The sequence below is a fragment of the Lissotriton vulgaris genome, chromosome 5, assembly GCF_964263255.1.
Source record: "Lissotriton vulgaris chromosome 5, aLisVul1.2, whole genome shotgun sequence".
NCBI classification, from domain to species: Eukaryota; Metazoa; Chordata; class Amphibia; order Caudata; family Salamandridae; genus Lissotriton; species Lissotriton vulgaris.
This window is the reverse complement of record NC_141693.1, coordinates 1147528195-1147547381: the sequence shown is the minus strand read 5'-3', so window position 1 is coordinate 1147547381 and position 19187 is coordinate 1147528195. Positions and strand designations below refer to the sequence as shown.

The window sequence follows — 19187 nt, the reverse complement described above, 5'->3', positions numbered from 1 at the left end:
TTTTGTCTTTAGTGATCATTTAATAAAATCGCTTCAGATACACTACTGACAATTTTAAAATACCCTCACCACTCACTATTTTTTCATTTTCACTCAACACGCCCTAAACTCACCAACCAGCTCCGCAGTAATCCTGGCGTTGCAGCACACCAAAGAGACATTCGGTCTCTTTGGTGGGGCCCGATGATGAAGCATGTCATCACTAGGTGGTGAGTGAGGGCCTTCCTAAACATCCTAGTGTGGTTGTTATTGTGCTCCAAGAATGGTTCACTTATTTGTCACAATGGCCACATTAATGTATCTATGTCATGGTTGGTTTTTCTTTGGCAGTGTGCTAGTAACCGTGTTGGAGGTTCATTGTATTCGCACCAGAGTCATTATTGGTGCCACTGTGTCAGCATCCTAGTTTCAATGTAGGCCCCATTGTGCCACTGTACTAGCCTTAGTGACTCATTTGATGGCATTGTTTCTTATAAACTATCTATAACCTCCTAGGTCCACTGCAAAGTACCAAGGGGATACACATGTACGAGCAATTTGGTGATATAAAATGTGGATCAAGGATGATAACGTGAATTGGGAGGTATAAATTTAATAAAACAAGATCTTAAATAGCATTTTAAGAAGGAGACTCTTTTAAAAAAAGGGCGAATTGAAAAACCAAAACATACTTTTGATTAATTTATGTCATAAAGTTATGCATTCAGCATTATGATTATTAGGCTAATGTTCTAAATATCCATGCAGGAGCAGTTTCATTAATCATTTGAAAAGGAAATAGTTTGAGATTTGTTTCACAAAACTGGTAGCATCTGTATGTCTTAGCTTGTCAATAGAAAGACAGCCTCCCCATCCCATATCCTTCACACAGGGAAACACCCACACACACACACTCACCTTCCCACTAGCATACATATCAGTGGAAACACATGCAGACACAAAAATTAATGTAGTTTAGCATCTTGATAAGGATATGAGATGTTATATCACTACAATATAATAGACAGGCTTTGACACTTAACTTCTGCTTAATCTGTATATTTTGCAGCTAACATTGCTGTCGGTCCCCCTTACAATGCAAGCACTGGCCTTGCATGTCTCTATCGACAAACTCTTAATGCTGCCCTCTGAAAAATGCTGAGTGCCTTATTTATGAAAGCCTGCACCACATTTATGTCACCTGTGCGTCATTTTTAGTGATGCTGCGGCAGCGTTAATAATGCACCATGTTGCGCCATATTTACGAAGTGAGGCATCTAGGCAGATGCCTCACTTCGTAAACCCCTGCGCTTCATTGTACCTGCGACAGGTATAATGTATGCTGGGTAGACATTCCGCGCAGGAAATGGTGGTAGGAGTAGTTCAGTGAAATGTATAAGATTTCACTGCACCACTTCTAGAATAACAGTGCGTCAAAACCTTACGCCTGCCTCATGGCAGACGTAAGGGTGACGCAGGTCCTTACACATGGGGATTGCCCCATGTGAAAGAAAACACTTCGGGGGTTGCATCTGTTTTCAGACACACACCAGCAATGCAATCAATCAATCAGTCTACTTTTAGAGCACGCTACTCACCCGCAAGGGTCTCAAGGCGCTGGGATGGGGTGGGGGTTGCTGCTTCTTCTCAAAGAGCCAGGTCTTGAGGAGTCTTCTGAAGGTGAGTAGGTCTTGGGTCTGCCGCAGAAGGATGGGCAGGGTGTTCCAGGTCTTGGCGGCGAGGAAGGAAAAGGATCTGCCACCGGAGGTCGCTCGTTGGATGCGAGGAACAGCGGCGAGTGCGAGGCTGGCAGAGCGTCGTTGGCGGGCGGGGGTGTAGAAGCTGAGTCTGCTGTTAAGGTAGGCTGGTCCGGTGTTGTGTAGTGCTTTGTGGGCGTGGATGATGAGTCTGAAGGTGGTCCTTTTGTCGACGGGGAGCCAGTGTAGGTCTCTCAGATGGGGGGTGATGTGGCTGCAGCAAGGGATGTTGAGGGTCAGACGGGCGGAGGCGTTTTGAATGTGTTGTAGTTGTCGTAGGAGTTTGATTGAGATTCCTGCATAGAGTGCGTTGCCCTAGTCTAGTCTGCTACTGAGGAGGGCCTGTGTCACTGTTCTTCTTGTTTCGGTGGGGAAACTTTTGTGCCGACAGATACGTCAGTAATACTGACGTATCTGTCATTCCTTGTGACTAGATGCATCATACAGAAAATATGACGCATCCATCATGTTGCAAGGAGGGCACACTGAGAAGTGTTGCATCGCTACTTTCACGCAGCGGTGCATCACTTCTCATAAATGAGGCCATGAAAGTTGTATTTTCATTGAGTTCACTAATTTGTAAACCCTGTAGTTCTGCACACTTGTAAAGACGTAAGAGCATATATTTCTCTACCACAATAAGCTGTTGGAATTAGCCTGAGGGTGGAGGATTCCTTCTTCAAAGAGAAGAAGTCATGTCATCTCTTCAGGCACAAATAAAGATGTGCTGGAATGGGTAGGGGGTTAGAAACATATTCACTGCAGCACTACAAAAAACATATCCTACTCATCGATGTTTTCATTATAATGCAAAAGAAGTTTTCTTCATCTTTCTTCCACTCACTTTCCAAGATCTGCTTTCCTCTTTTAACAGTTTTGAGCCCACGGTCATGGGATCACAAAAGACAGAACCTCTGTCTCCCTTCCCATCCCAAAGTTGGACTGTGATGGAAAATAGAGTCAAACAAACGTCAAAATAAACGCGGGCCCATTAGGGAATTAGATAGCTATAAAAATCCCACATTTACAAATCAGAGCAGCTGTGAGCTTACAGGGACACACTTTATGACTGCTTTGTAAAGTATGGGAGACTGCATGCATTTGTGCTTGCTGCATGCAATGGTTGTGGTAATATCACTGAAATCAACCATGAAAAAAACTGCTTTCCAGACAATAAAACAGACCACAAACAGCCAAAATAGCCAGCACACTGACCTTTCAAACCAATCCTCCTGCTACTGGTAGAGTGTCCCACAACCAGACCAACCCTTCTCAGCCCCCTTATACTAGCAACAGGCCCTGTGCGACTATTCATTCGTTAAATTAAAGATGCTTCTAAAACAAAGAATGGGTTAACTTCATTTTGCTGTGTTAAACCATAAACAGAATCAAAATCTGACCTGACCTTCAAAGTTATTCATGGCCAGTGTATGGTGCTGTAGTCTCAATAGGTGCTGCAGACTGAAGAGAAATGCTGTTTCTGTTAGACCGAATGGGAGGCGTGGTGGGCCCGGGAGAAATCTGCTTCCTCTTACCACCCTGTGAAAAATCATTACAATGTTGCTGCTTTCCCTGTCCCAACGCATCTGACCCTGGCATTAGCAGTGCCTTTCCTTGCAGGAAGTTTCTTTCTCTCTCCTAAACCCTCAGCAAAAGCGAAAGTTATTTGTGCAAAAAGTGAGGCCTGTTTGATGACTTTTTTTTAATTAGAACTGCTGCCTGTTGGATGACCTCACCAGTTCCATAAGCACTGCAGAGCAACCTTTCGTATTGAAAGCAATCTCTGAAATGCTGACAACTGCATTTAGGGTTGCCAGGCATTTTTGTAGGGATGCCCAGCCCCTTCAGACCCCCCCCCCATGGCTATGGCCCTGGACAAAGGGGTTGTAATCCATAGCTGCCAAGGTTTGAGATTGCTAAATGTGACATTTTCATAATTTCATTGTATTTATGATTGACATTTCAACAACTATGAGCGACACTTTCTCGCGAGCAAAATCATGCAAAGAAAATGAGGGGAACATAAATATCAGAAATAGGAGTTCATAAGGGACTATGTTTAACAAGCATTTGCAATGCAATAGGTCTCGCATTAGGAAAGTTTGAGCTATTGTTATTGTAAATGACATTTTTTATTAATGTTTTGTTTTTAAAAATAGCAAAATTGAGGGGCGGAGCCAGGCCGGCGGCCAAGATGGTCGCCCGGGCTCCCGGCTCCGTCGACCTTCTTCCCCCGCCGCCTGATCCAATTTGCTTTCCTGCACCGCTCCGGTGCTCCCCATCGTCGGAAGGGGTGGAGTGAAGCTGTGTCCGACTCCGAGGGATTTTCGTGCCCCGAAGCCAGAGATGTGGACCCTCGTAAGTTGTGGCCTGCACACGACCCAAAGCCGGGACCCCACGTGATGCCGCTGCCGTTCGAGAGTACAACAACAACGGCCACACGGACCCGGAAGGTACCGGTCGACCGCCATGGAAGGTTAGCCCACCTCCGAAAATGTGCCTCCAGCGCTCGTTTCGTGGAGCCCAGAAGACGAGGAACACTCCATCATGTTCCTTCCCCCCCCCCCCCGGTTGCTGTTGGATGGATGGAAATGGGGACCTAAAAGTTGCTATTTGTTTCCCTACTGGAACTTTGTTTGGTCAGCGTGACGCTGTTTCTATCCGCACCCCAGTTGATCGGCGCCGGTTGCGGCACAAAGTGATCGCAGCGCTTTCTTGAATTAAGGGGGCTCGTATGGGATCGTCAGCGGAGAAGTGGGGATGGCACTCACACGCCGGGCAATGTGGAGGAATTGATTACGCTGTGACTTTTACTACATTGAGGGCTGGAGGCTCTAGTGCTTGATTGAGCGGCGCTCGTGCTGGGAGTCTCCTTTGGAAGTGGAGCTTCAATAAGACTGACCCGAATATGGCGGCGGCAGTGCGCACTGGAGGCCGCAGGGGTGAGATCGAATACCCCCTGTATGCTGTTTGTTATGGGGCTGATCTTAGTACTTGTACAATGGAATGAGAGCCCGAAGCCATTAACGCCTTTGAGAGACTTTGTTTGTGTGGCCCCTGTTATGCCTTGCAGTGCAGACACTTCTGTGGGGAGCCGAGGTAACTTTATCGATGGCTGAGAGGTGAATGTTTGTATGTGGGGAACTCCCAGCTTGTTCCTAGTGGATTGCCACATTGTCACCCGGCCCCATGGATACATGGTTTCCTTGGGAAATCCACCAGCTGTGATTCTATCTCTCTCCCTCTCGCTCTCCTTCCCCGGCAGAGTGTCGCGCTATGGGACCCAGACACTGCGTGATTACTATTCTTCTAGCACAATACTTTGTTCCCCTGACAGTGAACGACCAAATGGCGGCGGATGGCTTTTGAGTGTGCACTATCCTGAGGCACTGCAGGACTTCCGGCTTCTCTTCGGACTGGCTTGCTTTCCACCATGGTACTTTGATTGCCTGATTCTGCACCACAGTGACTGGAACGCGTTTTTTGATTAGGGCTGAGTGGGTTTACGTGACTCAATGGTAACTTAGTCTCTTTTTTAGTAACACGGGGTGACTTTCAGTTTGGCCGGGTAACTTGAGGAGCTGAGCGGTGACTGCTATTCTGACTAAGTTGGTGTCTTTGATGCTTCGTTACCATTCTGGTATCATTGAAATGCCACTAGGCGGTGGGGGGGAGGGGGGAGGGGGGGCCGGGGACCTGTACTGGGGACCCTCCATGTTTTCTTTCTCCTATCGTGGGGTTCTAGTTAGTTTCTTTCCTTTACCCCATTTTCTTTCTACTCTCGTGTGGATTATTGTCACTTTCTCCTTTCTATTCTTCTCCCTTCTATATTTCGGGTTTAGACACTGGGCGACAGGCACGCTGCTAGGGGGGTAGGCCGTAGCCGTATGCAGGGGTGCAGGGTGGGGGGATGGGGGAGGGGTTTTTTGTTTTTTCTTATCTGTTTCTATGGCCTTTCTTTCTTTTTGTAATACTTGGCTTTTCTGCACCTTTTTCTTTTTCGTCTCCTTTTTTCGGGTATTGATTAGAGGTAACTCTCCGTGCATTCTACTAGCTCAAATAATAAGGGTGGATGTCTTATCAATGCTTTGCGATACAGCGGGTAGCCACTGTTTAGGTGGGGGAATTGTAATGTTTATCATATATCCTGATTATGTGCATTGGCGCCGATACCTTGCCTACGGTGGCCCTGACTGTGAATATCCTGCTTTACGTGAAACCCTTGACTTGTTATGGTTCAACTGTGCGGCATCAGCTCCTGCTTTTCCTTAATTTAAAAAAAAAAAAACCTTCCTTAATCCTGTTGCCAATTTGGTAATATGCTTTCCTGAGTTACATCATAGATCTTGGGAGGCGTACTTTTGTACTGCTTCTGGCTTGCATTGCTCGATTTGCCCACCTCTGTCCTGATGGCCGACCGTGATGGTTGATAGGCTTGTGAATGTAACTGATTTACGTAACAAGAAAGGTTTACCAAAAAAAAAAAAAATAGCGAAATTATTAGCTTTATCATGTACAATGTCAATAGTTATAACTTTCGCAAATGTGACACCTATAGCATTTGTAATACAATATGTCTTGTATGTACGTGACTTACATGTATTGATATTACAAATAACAATGGCTTTTAATTTTTCTCAATAATTAATACTTAAATAAATGTTATAGTAATTAAATGGCAATAGCTTAAAGTTTTGTAAATAACTTTTGTGAAGATTATGTTCAGTGTATTTTATTGTGACGAAAATCCAAGAAGAGAAGTGAAATATTAACATTTTTGTTACATTTGTAATAAAGCTTGAAACATTGAGAGAACATATTTGAACCAGGTGTTGTTGAATGGTTGCACAAATTGATGCTGTTTTAGCGCATAGTGATGTTGTGGTGCCCCTGAGTGATGCTGTGGTGGTACGGAGAGATGCTGTATGCTATGCTATGTTTTGTTTTGCTATCCTATATTTTGTTTTGTTATGCTATTCTATGTTTTGCTATCCTATGCTTTGATTTGTTATGCTATGCTATGCTGTGTTTTGTTATGCTATGCTATGTTTTGTTATGCTTTGCTATGTTTTGCTTTGCTATGCTGTTATGTTTTGTTGTGCTATGCTATGTTTTGTTGTGTTTTATTATGCTATGCCTTATTTTGCTATGCTATGTTTTGTTATGCTATGCTATGTTTTGTTGTGTTTTATTATGCTATGCTTTGTTTTGCTATGCTATGTTTTGTTATGCTATGCTGTGCTGTTTTGTTGTGTTTTGGTATGCTATGCTATGCTTTGTTGTGTTTTGCTATGTTTTGTTTTGTTATGCTATGTTTTGTTTTGCTATCCTATGCTTTGTTTTGTTATGCTATCTTTTGTTATGCTATGCTAGTGAGGATGTGAGAGTGAGAGGGGGTGAGGGGGGGTGAGGGGGTGTGAGGGTGAGTGAGGGGGTGTGAGGGTGAGGGGGTGTGAGGGTGGGTGAGGGGGTGTGAGGGTGTGTGTGGGTGAGGGTGTGTGGGTGAGGGTGTGTGAGGGTGAGGGGGGGTGAGGGTGAGGGGGGGTGAGGGGTATGAGGGTGAGTGTATGGGGTTGTGAGGGGGAGGGTGTGGGGTTGTGACGGGGTGAGCGGGTGTAAGGGAGGGTGAGAGGGTGTGAGGGAGGGTGAGGGTGACGCGGTGAGGGTGTTTGAGGGTGAGGGGGTGTGAGGGAGAGGAGGTGTGACGGTGAGCGGGTGTTTGAGGGTGAGGGGGTGTGAGGGAGAGGAGGTGTGACGGTGAGCGGGTGTGTGAGGGGGGTGGGTGAGGGTGAGAGGATGAGGGGGTGTGAGGGGTGTGACGGTCATTCTCCTGTGCAGCTGGTGAGTGTGTATGCATGTACAAATGCATGTGTGGTGTAACGTGTATATTTGGCGATAGGTATGCGTTTCTATATGTGCATGCACTATAGTCGGCATGTCCAACCCACACTTTGGCATTCATAAGTCAACGGTGTTCTAAAAATTTCGAACTAGGATTTTCTGCCCCATTGTGTGACCTCACAAAAGTGCTGATCATAATGGGAGATATCTGTCGTGAGGAGGGATCCTTTACATAAAAAAGCCATCCTATGATTATTTTAGACCCTTACCTCCATAATGGTAGCACTTTATGACGTGCTTAGAACAAGATCTCAATCCCGATACGATTAAGTTGGCTTACGGTAAGATAGTTGCTACTTCCAGCCGGCGGAGTAAGCGGAGTTGCGGAGTGGCCTATCGCTGATTGAACATCCGCGGCTGCTACGCTCCACACTTGCTTGTGTACTCGTAGGGGTTTCGGTGTGCCACCCTTTGTTCTGTCCCTGGTTTCAACATGGCGGGCAAGAGCGACCCAGACAGAACGGTGAACCGGGTCAGCAGGAAAACAGTCCAACCCCAGACCAACAAGATTGACCGCTATGCCCAACAGAGGACCTCGCCAACTGTGGCCGCTCATTCAAAAGACACCCTACGTGCGGGCTCGCCAGATGAGTCGGAGCCGACACTCCGGGACATCATGGGGGCTATAGCTGGCATCAGAACGGAGATGCACAAGCAACACGAGGTCCTGACGCACAAAGTCGACACCCTGGCGATCGACCTCAACCTGATCAGGGCCGATCTTGGCAAAACCAATGATAGAGTGAAATCACTGGATAATAAAACTGCGAGCCTCACGACTGATGTCTCGGACCTGCAGACGGAGGTCCGGAATTTGAGGTCTGTCAACGACCTATTCTCAAAGCGGCTGGAAGACTTTGAAGGACGTGCCAGGCGGCAGAACGTTCGAATCATTGGGATTCCGGAGGGTGCAGAGGACTCGGCCACCGACCTCTTTGTTGAGGACCTGATAAAGACTCATCTGGCCCCTGCGGGCCTCAGCCATTTCTTTTCGGTCGAGCGGGCCCACAGAATGCCGCTTGGACCGCCGAAGTCGGGCGCCACGCCGCGACCCATCATTGCCCGCCTGTTCAATTTCAGAGATCGAGATGTGATCCTACAGGCCTCGAGACGGCTGGGCCCCTCAAGTTCCAGAACGCGGATGTCAACTTTTACCCGGACTTTACTAGGGCTGTTCAGAGACAGCGTCAAAGTTTTGCGGGAGTGAAGCGACGTCTCAGAGACTTGGGGATGAAATACTCAATAATGTTCCCTGCTAGACTGCGTATTGAGCACGAGGGTCGTGCTGTATTTTTCGACATGCCTGAGACTGTAAGTGACTGGCTGGACACCTTGCCGCACAGACGCGAGGAACGGGAGGAACATTCGGAGGGTGCCTCGGGAGGCCCCGATCGCCAGGAGTAGTACTCATTTCACTAACTTTGTCGGTCGGTGTTCCTGTTGACTATGACCTACAAGCCCTACTGTAGCATTTTATTGTGAATATCCTTCTTTTTAACATGGAGGGTGGCATGGGGGGACTGCGTGATCTCCTTTCTTCTCTAGGGTCTTCTTGTAGTTTAGTTCATGGGGCGACAGGCACACTGCTGGTTGGGGGGGCTAATTAGTCTGCTGCAGGGGTGCAGGGTGGGGGGTGGTGTGTGGGTTGGTTTTGTTTGCTTTCTTTGTTTCTTCTTTCTTTTCTTAAGGCAATGCAACGTCTGCTCTAATTCTTTTCATGTATCTAGGAGGCCTACTGGGGTCGGCGGAGGCCCGGGATTTGACGATGGGGGGTAGGAAATTAAAAGTTCTGTGTTGGAATGTTAATGGCTTGGGTGACCGCATCAAGAGAGGGGTGGTTTTGCAATTGTTTAAGAGAAGTATGCCTGATGTTATTTTGTTACAGGAGGCACATCTGGTGGGAAATACGTGTCGTGCGCTCAACAGGAAGGGTTTCAAGATGGTGGCACATTCAGGGTTCTCTTCGGGGTCCCGGGGGGCAGGGATTATGGTGCGCACGTCTCTCCCATTTGAGATTGACTCCAGTGTCGTGGATGAGAGGGGGCGGTACGCTGCCGTCACGGGGTGATGGGAGGGGCGGTCCCTGACTCTGGTTTCAGTTTATGTTCCCCCGGGGTTACAAAACAACACTTTTCAGGACCTTGGAGGCGCCATTTTGAGCCTGCCCGAGGGGTTGCTTATTGTGGGTGGTGATTTCAACTCGGGGGCCTTGGACAGACATCCGCCTAGAGATCTCCGTAGTTCACAATCCTGGTTGCCCGATTTCCTTGACACTATGGGACTGATTGATTGCTGGAGACTCATGCATCCCACCCAGAGTCAATACTCGTTTCATTCTGGGGCGCACGGTAGCCTTTCTAGAATAAATTATGTTTTGGCCTTGGCGGCCCATGCGCCGGCGATTTCCGAGGCCCGCATGCTGGCAAAGGGCATCTCGGACCACTCCCCTGTGTGGGTGTCTTTTGACTTCGACATTGTGGTTACTGAGCGCCCTGTAGTAGTCAACCCGTGGTATTTTCGAAACCCGAAGACGCGCGGACTCCTGGCCAGAGCTATTGAGCTCTATTTTACTGAGAATACTGGGTCGGTCGCATCAGCCGCCACTTTATGGGAGGCGTTTAAGACAGTTCTGCGAGGTGAGGCCCTCATCCTCATAGAAGACGTCCGCAGGCACAGAGATGCCGACATGGTGCGCATCGAAGCAGAGATTATGGAGCTGGACTCCCAATTGGAAGCGGGCCCGACGCCTGAGTTGCTCCATGCCCTCTCTCTTAAGCAATCAGAATATCGCGATCTTGCCTCCGATGCTGCCATCGTCATGGGTAGAGAACAGCAGGGTAGAATTTATGATGTCAGAGACAAGGCGGGCAAGCTCCTTGCTTGGCTTGACAGGAAGGAGAGAGCTGGCCGCGTAGTTCCGGAGGTGTTGGGGGACGATGGCCTGCTTGTCACTGATCCGAGGGCAATAGTTGAGACTACTTTCAGGGCATTTACACTTCGGTCTCGGACCGGTCTGAGCCGACTCCTGTGCTCTTTTGGCAGACATAGATCTCCCGTGCTTGCCGGAGGCAGACCGTGCTGACCTAGTCAGGGACATTACTGCGGACGAGATAGCCCTTGCCATTCGTTCCCTCAGGTCTGGTAAGGCACCCGGCCCCAATGGTATTCCAGTGGAACTGTATAAAATCAAGCCAGATGTCGTTTCTCTGCCCCTACGGAACATGTTCCTGGAGGCGCGAGAGACGGGCATGCTTCCCCACGACCAGAGGCTGGCCACCATTGTGATTATCCATAAGGAAGGGAAACCAAGAGATTTGTGCCGGTCGTATCGTCCCATCTCTCTGTTGAATGCAGAGCCTAAGATTCTTGCCAAACTGCTGGCCAACCGCTTGATTGGCGCAATCGGCGACTTAGTGCACCCGGACCAGTTGGGCTTTATTCCACACCGCAACACTGCCCTTAACCTTAGGAGACTCCACGGAGCCCTGGTTAGGGCCCACACCCTCAAGGAGCCAGCTGTTCTGGCGTCGTTGGACGCCACGATGGCGTTTGACTCCCTTGAATGAAACTACCTGTGGGCAGTGTTGGCGAAGCTCGGCTTCGGTCCGGAATTCGTAGGGTGGGTTAAACTTCTGTATGCCAGCCCGCTGGCTAATGTGACGGTCAATGGTCGAGTTTCCGCGTCCTTTGCTCTCCAGAGGGGCACCAGGCAGGGCTGTCCTCTGTCGCCCCTTTTGTTTGCACTTGCACTCGAACCATTGGCAGCCTGGATACGTAACCACCCTGACATACATGGCATTCGCTGGTCCCCTGAATTCGAGGACCGAGTGTCATTATATGCAGATGACATCCTTCTGTATCTCACCTCCCCTTGCAAGTCTCTCATCGTGGCATGTGACGTGCTTCGACTCTTTGGTCAGTACTCTGGCCTGGTTATTAATTGGTCGAAGTCGCACTTATACGTTCTGAGAGGGGGGACACCTCGTCTTCCGAGGGACTGTGGCATACAGGTGGCGCGACAGGGATTCAAATACCTGGGGATCTATATCTCTACTGACCCTAAAGCACGCTATGAGAACAATTTGCTTCCCCCTCTTCTTCGTCTCCGACGGGATGTGGAGGGGTGGCGTAAACTTCCTCTCTCCCTGCTTGGGCGCGCGGCACTATTTAAGATGATGTCCTAGCCAAGATTCCTGTATGCCCTGCAAAATACTCAAGACCCGGTCCCGGCCAGATACTTTTATTTTTATTTATTTTAGGTTCTTTTATAGCGCAGGAATTCAATCTCCGGAGAGATATCTCCGCGCTTTGTTCTTTCTGATATCCAAGTCGAGACAGTAAAATGTGAAAAGTAAATGATTGGCATATGGGAGCTAAAGAGTGGAGAATAAATATGTCTTTAAACATTTCCTAAATGCAGGTAGATTGGAATTAAGTCTGAGGGTGAGTGGCAAGGAATTCCAGATAGTAGGGCCCTTGTAAGATAAGGCTCTACCTCCTTGTCTCTCTTTCCTAACTCTGGGGATTGAGAGTAAAGCCTGGTGTTTTGATCGTAAAGAACGACCTGGTTGGTAAGGCTTAAAGACTTCTACAAGATATCTGGGTCCAGTGCCGAACAGGCATTTGTGGATGGTACAACACATCTTGAATTTCACTCTCAGGCGAATGGGGAGCCAATGGAGTTTGTTTAGAAGGGGACGGGAGGGAGTCCTAGCTGGAACATTTAGGATCAGTCTAGCGGCCGTATTTTAAGCCACTTGTAACCTCCCCAGTTGTTCCTCGTTGGCTGATATAAGTAGCCCATTGCAGTAATCTAACCTGCTAATTACCAGGGTTTGTACTAGTGTTCGTCTATGATGGTCTGCTAAGTAGGGGAATACTCTTCTAAGTAGGCCAATCACCCTCATACAGGTTCCTGTAACCTGTATGACGTGATCTTTAAGTACTAGAGATTGGTCCAATTTAACGCCTAAGTTTTTTACGTTTTCTTTAGGGCATGGAGCCGTGCCTAGTTCTGGCGGCCACCAGTCAACCAAAGAAGTGGAGCATTACCGAAGAGCATGACCTCCGTCTTGCCTACATTACACTGTAGGCAATTGGAGGCCATCCATCCGGCAATAGCTCTCATTCCAGCAGCAAATGAGTCTTTCACCTCAGATGTCATATTCTGGAAGGGAAATAAAAGCTGAGTATCATCAGCGTAGGATTTAGGTGTAAACCCATATTCTCTCACGATAGTCGCCAGGGGGGCCACATATATATTAAAAAGTGTAGGGCTCAGGCATGAGCCCTGCGGAACCCCCTTTGTGAGCTCCCTATAGATGGAACTGTGGGAGCCCAGGCAAACACATTGTGAGCGGCCTGAGATAAAACTTTGCAGCCATGATAGGGCCACTCCACCCACTCCCACCTTTTTTAGACGACTGATGAGGATGTCATGAGATACCGTGTCGAAGGCAGCGGACAAATCCAATAGCACCAGAATCATTGAGCCTCCCCCATCTTGTGCCATCCTGATGGTATTGGTCACAGAGAGGAGAGCTGATTCTGTGCTATGGTTTGGTCTGAACCCAGATTGTGAGGGGTCCAGGCCGTCCGCTGCCTCGATGAATTTCGACAGGTGAAGGTTGACATGTCTCTCAGTCATCTTACTTAGGTGGGGCAGGAGGGATTTGGCGAAATCGAGAGCTTGCAACATGCCCTGATCTGGGATGGCCAGCCACGCATTGCTATCACGAAGCTCACGCTCCCGTGGTATGATGGGGGAATAGCATTACCCGACGTGCGGAGATACTACTGGGCCTCCCAGTTGGCGGCCATTAATCATGGCCTATATGGACCGGTGGATAGTCCAGGGTACGCCATGGATCGGTGGCTCCTGGATGGCGGGAAATATCATAGGGCGCTGTATACGGGATCTCTTGATAGGCGGATGTCTGGGCCAACGAAAACCGCTGTGCACATCTGGAAAACGATCACAAAGGCACAGGGGTGGAAAGACAAACTTACAATGGCAACTCCACTTTATGACTCTGAGATTCTGGGTAAACTGTGGCACACTAAGGGATTTGATAAGTGGGACATGATTGGGATCTCTAGGGTGGAGGACATGATGTTACGAGGGGAGGTGAAATCTTTTGCCCAACTGCAGACGGAGTTCCAGCTGGGTGGAACGGAATATTTTCAGTACGCTCAGCTGCGACATGCACTCCTGTCTGCCAGGCCGGAGGGTGCGGTAATTCCCGAAAGTTCTCCCTTGGAAGACCGGGTACTGGACGGCCACATGCCGGACAGCGCTATCTCTCTGACATATAAAAAACGGATTAATGTCCGCACGGATCTTCTTCTGGGGGTGAGAGAGCAATGGGTACAGGCCGGGATAGAGATCGACGACGAGGACTGGCAATGTGCTGTGTCATCCCCTAAGGAGGTCGCTATACCCGCCCGTCTTCGATTGGTGCAACTAAAGATCCTGCACTGACCCCAGATTAATACATATGGGACTTTCGGTTGACGGCCTCTGTCGGCGTGGCTGTGGTGCTCTCGCCACCTTTATGCACATTATTTGGGAATGCAGCGTGATAGCTTCCTATTGGAGGTGGGTACACATGATCATGAGTGAGGTGACCGGGGTAGAAGTACACGCGGAGGCCCGGAGATGCCTCTTAAATATCTGGGGCCCAACGGATCACAACACTGCTCAAACCCAGTGGGTAACCCTTGGGAACATGGTCGCAAAGCGGGACATTGCACAGATGTGGGGAGCAACAACAGCCCCGAAGGTGGTACAGTGGAAGGCCAATATGGATTGGTGTATGTTCCGAGAGAAGACTGTGTATGTGGCCAGGGGTAAACCCAAAAAATGGCAGAAGTCGTGGGGGGCTTGGAACGAGTATAGGGGTGACATCTGCATACCACCGGAATCCGTTCCACTGGAAGAACACTTGACCCCATAGCCTATAACTCCAACTGACGGTTCTATATCCCGATTATCCTGTGCTTCCTTACCCCATCGGTTCTTTGTATCTATATTGTTTTGAATATAATTGTTATCATTGTGCCTAGCTGACTCCTCGATTAGGCCTCACTGCATAATGGGTTAATTGCCTTCCTCTTAGCGCTAGTTCTGGCGCCTCTTTCTGTACTTGTTCCTTCTTCTTATAACATATAAAAAATGAAAAGTTATAACCTTCACTCGTTCTGGTACCTTGCTTCTTGCACTCTGATTTGCTGCTTCTTGAACTGCTGCCTAACCTCCGGGATGTAAGGCTGAATAGCTGTGTGCACTATTTGAAAATAAAGGTTTTAAAATTTAAAAAAAAAAAAAAAAGATAGTTGCTACTATAAACGAAAAACTGACTAGGAAACGTAAAAATGTGGAAACAATTAGACTGAACCGTTGGTTCAATTCTGCCTGCACCAAAGCCCATACATCCCTACTGCAGGCTATAAAGACTCTCCCGAAAGATATCAAGTTAGTCAGAGCAGCGAGATTAGCTTATAAACAGGCACTTCTAAATAGGAAAAATTAACTTAAAATCCATGCACGGGAATCATTAATTAAAGCTAGTGCCCTTCGTGATAACATTTCTTTCTGGAGAGAAGTTAACGCTCCGTTCTTTGTAGAAAGAAAGACTGACTCCCTGGAAGTAGCCATAGCCGAGGACGTGTGGGTCAATTATTTCACGGCATTATATAAAAAGGATGAACTGCTGGAGATAAATTGCCGTGAAACCCCAGCATACATCCCTACTGACCCACAGTCCGAAGTAACACATATTATAGATACGTTTCACCTGAACATAGCCTTTTCCTCAACAGAAGTCGAGCAGGCCATACGAGACAGCGCAAATCTAAAAGCTCCAGGATCAGACGGTATCCCTATTGATCTATTTAAAGACAACATGGATCTCTGGGCCCCGCTTCTCACAAACGTCTTAAATGCCTATAGCCAAGTAGGCTTCCCTGTTACATGGCAAGAAGCCATTGTAATTCCCATTTTTAAAAAAGGCGACAGGCAGGACCCTAAATGCTACAGGCCAATCTCCCTGCTCGATTCCTTGTTGAAAGTAGCAGGGAGAGTTTTACTTACCAAACTACAATTATGGGCCAAATCTGAAAGGGTTCTTTCCAAATTTCAATACGGGTTTAAGAGTGGACTGGGCACAGTTGAGCAGGGACTGAACCTAGCTTTAATAACTAGTAAATATACGCTGGCCAAAAAAGGGAACCTATACATGACATTTGTCGATTTAAGCTCGGCTTTCGACTGCTTGAATCACAAATTGTTATGGACTACTTTGACTAAGATAGGGATAGATCTCCCCATGTTGAATTTTATTAAGGAACTTTATAGAGGCGCAGGAGCAACGGTCCGCTATGGTAACAGCGGAGAATGCACTAGGAAATTTCCCATAGAAAAAGGTGTCCGACAAGGATGCATCCTTGCACCCTTTCTTTTTTACTTGTATATCAACGAAGTGGCAGAATTTTTAATTAATTTGGAAGTTGACTATCCCAAAATAAACGGCTCGTCGGTGTGGTATTGGGTTCCCAAGGCCTACATGCTCCGCAGAAATACCCACTTACACCAAAAGAACTGTTGGCACGGAAACTGAAAAGTACAAAAGATAAGTTTATTAAGACCCCATGGGGTGGTGGTACATTCCTACAGCACCCTTCGGCAATGCAAGAAGTATCACACCGAACGTTGGTGTGAGTCCTTCTTTTATACACCTTACAGGTAATAAAAAATAGGCGGTACAAAGTTTACAGAGTTTATGTACATATATGGTCATTTTTGGAGCACAGCCAACTCATGGGAGGGGTTACAACTCCACTGGTCAGTTTGGCGGAACATTCCTGAGGGGTGACTGGTCAGTTGGAACTGCGCATGTACAGGCTTGACCGTTACTAAAAATAGCCTGTTGCTGGGCAAACTCGAGTGGTCAGCGGCACGGACAAAGGACTAAAGGGCATGCTGACCACGAGGCCGCTCATTCCCTAAAATGGCCGCCGTAACATACAAAATGGCGTTTTCGAGTAAGGCCAAGTTAAGGGAAATAACATGTAGCAAAGCTAAGCGCTAACCCGGCCATTGTCAAATTACGACAGATGACCCTTTTAGCGTTTAGCTGAAGCTACCTCATAGTGGACGTAGTCGGGATACTCATCTTCGATATCAATTGACATTATTTGAGCTACTTCTTTATGAAGCATCAATTCTTTTTGGGCAAGAGCTCGTCTAGATGGAATACAGGCTGATAAACACATGGAACATAAGGCAGGGCCACATTGTATACATAAACATACAAAGAATAGTATCCCAACTATGATACATAAAATCGTCAGCAGCTTCCAGCCCCAAGTACTAAGCATTAACCAGAACCACCCCGAAAGAGTCCATGTACCATTGTCCGGGTGTATTTCAGCAGCGATTTTGTGAAGTTTGGAAATCGCATCATATACAGATGGCGAGTTATCTGGCACGTAAACGCAGCAGCTACTTCCGATAATTCTACATGCCCCCCCTCGATCAGCTAGAACCACATCAAGAACCATTCGGTTCTGAAGCGTAACAATTCTGGATATTTGAAGTTCTTCCGTTATATTTCCTAATGCAATAGCAGTGTCATTAGCTACAGCCTCCACAACACGGGTCAGTCGTCAAATTTTCCGACTGTTTAAAGCAGCCCCCACAAAGGAAAACAATCTCAAATTAAAGTCTACATATTGCTGTAAGGCAGTATCAGTCTGGTCGATATCATCCAAGACCACAGCATGTCTAACTCTATTTAACACAAAATCGTGGTATAACACATAGTCATTGTGGTACATCGGTGGGGCAATGAATACAGGGGGTAATACAAAAGAGATATAGCATGTTCCTAGCCATCCTAAAGGGAGCTGATGATAGCCTTTATTACCGCAAATGAAGTATGTATTTCGGGATGCCACAAATGATATGCCATTCGGACTGTCAAATGTAAGTGTGGTGTTACATGCACTTTTCCCAACCGGGATTGTACCTTTATTACGTATACAAAGATCAGCCTTAGTATCTATAACATTAATGACATGAGAGCTGGACATGTTAATGTTTCTTTGATTGCTGTAAATTCGGGGTGCAGATGCATTGTCGGGGCGGTACTCTTCCCATTCGAATCGAGTACCCTCAGCTCGTGGATAGCCATCCCGTTCATGGTAACATATTTTGTTTAAACGGAAAAGCACCCCCCCTTTTGTTGGCCATCGTAGAGTGAATAAAAGAGTATACCAGGCATTACAGGAACCATTGTGGGAAAACGGGAGTGGGATGAGCGGGGTGCCCCCTTTCTTCTGATGACCAGGCAACATCCCACACACCCAACAATTAGAAGTGTTCGTCATATTATGAGTATGATGCAAAATTTGAATGAAACTATTGTTTAAGTAAGTCTGTCGGTGCCGTTCTTCATGGTAGGGTAAGGTGAAGTGAAAATGTTCAGATGGAGCCGGGGTAGTGGGCAGCAAATGTTCTCGTACAGGCACCACAAGTTCTACTACCCAGGCTATCACTGCTATCACCACAATTGTCAGTACGAACAAGATGGCACCAAGAATTCTCTTGTCTCGTGATGCAGAAGACGCCATAGTTCGAGAGTTCACAATGTCTCAAATACACAACTACAAAAAATAAAAACGTTGGTGCTGAGCTCCGAGGTAGCCGTTGTTTTCTTCTCCGGGGTCAAGACGGGTGTCGCTACTCTTGGCAGAACTGATCCCCCCCCTTGAGATTCCCGGCTTCCGTTTCACAAACCCCAGAGCGGTAACCAACCAGTCTCGCACAAAAAAAAATCTTCTTCCTATCTTGGCCGCAGATCGTAGCGCTGTCGTCCAGAAACAGTGTGGTCCGGGAAGGCTCCCTCAGGTTTGGCCGATGTCACAGCTGGGCTCTTTTCTTTATCCAAGATCTCTTTGTAGTCGGACAACACAGTAGGATTCACCAGGTCCGGAGAGACGCGACAACAGTGAGTTGAATGCACCCACCGCTTTCTGTTGGTCACTCGCACAGCCGTTCGAGTCGCCAAGAGGACCTGCTCGGGGCCACGCCACCTCGGTTCCAAGCTGTTCGCCCTCTCAAACGACTTCACCATAACATAGTCTCCAGGACGGAGACTATGGGCCTCTCCAATGGAATTGTCAGGGAGCGCTTCTCGAACCTGTTGATGAATAGAAAGCAAATCATTTGTTAATCGTGCCAAATAATCGTTCATCATTATACAAGGCACATCATGTAACAATCGCGGCTTAGGAACTCCCCATATGTTCATAGGCCTTCCAAACACCACTTCATACGGAGTGAGGCCAGTTCGAGAGTGGGGCACTGATCTAAGAGAGAGTAATGCTAGCGGTAGGGCATCCGGCCACTTCAATTACGTGGACGCCACAATCTTAGCCAACTTCAATTTCAACGTGGCATTGTACTGCTCGACAAGACCTGCTGACTGAGGGTGAAACACAGCATGAAACTTCTGCTGGATCCCCAGTCCCTTTAGCACATACTCCACA

General features: G+C 47.6%; 1 protein-coding gene across 1 annotated transcript in view; it reads right to left on the bottom strand.

The window, feature by feature from the left end:
• CCDC172 (coiled-coil domain containing 172) overlaps window positions 1-19187 on the bottom strand; it is a 651707-nt gene that overhangs the window by 202662 nt on the left and 429858 nt on the right. The gene's annotated exons all lie outside the window — the stretch shown is intronic.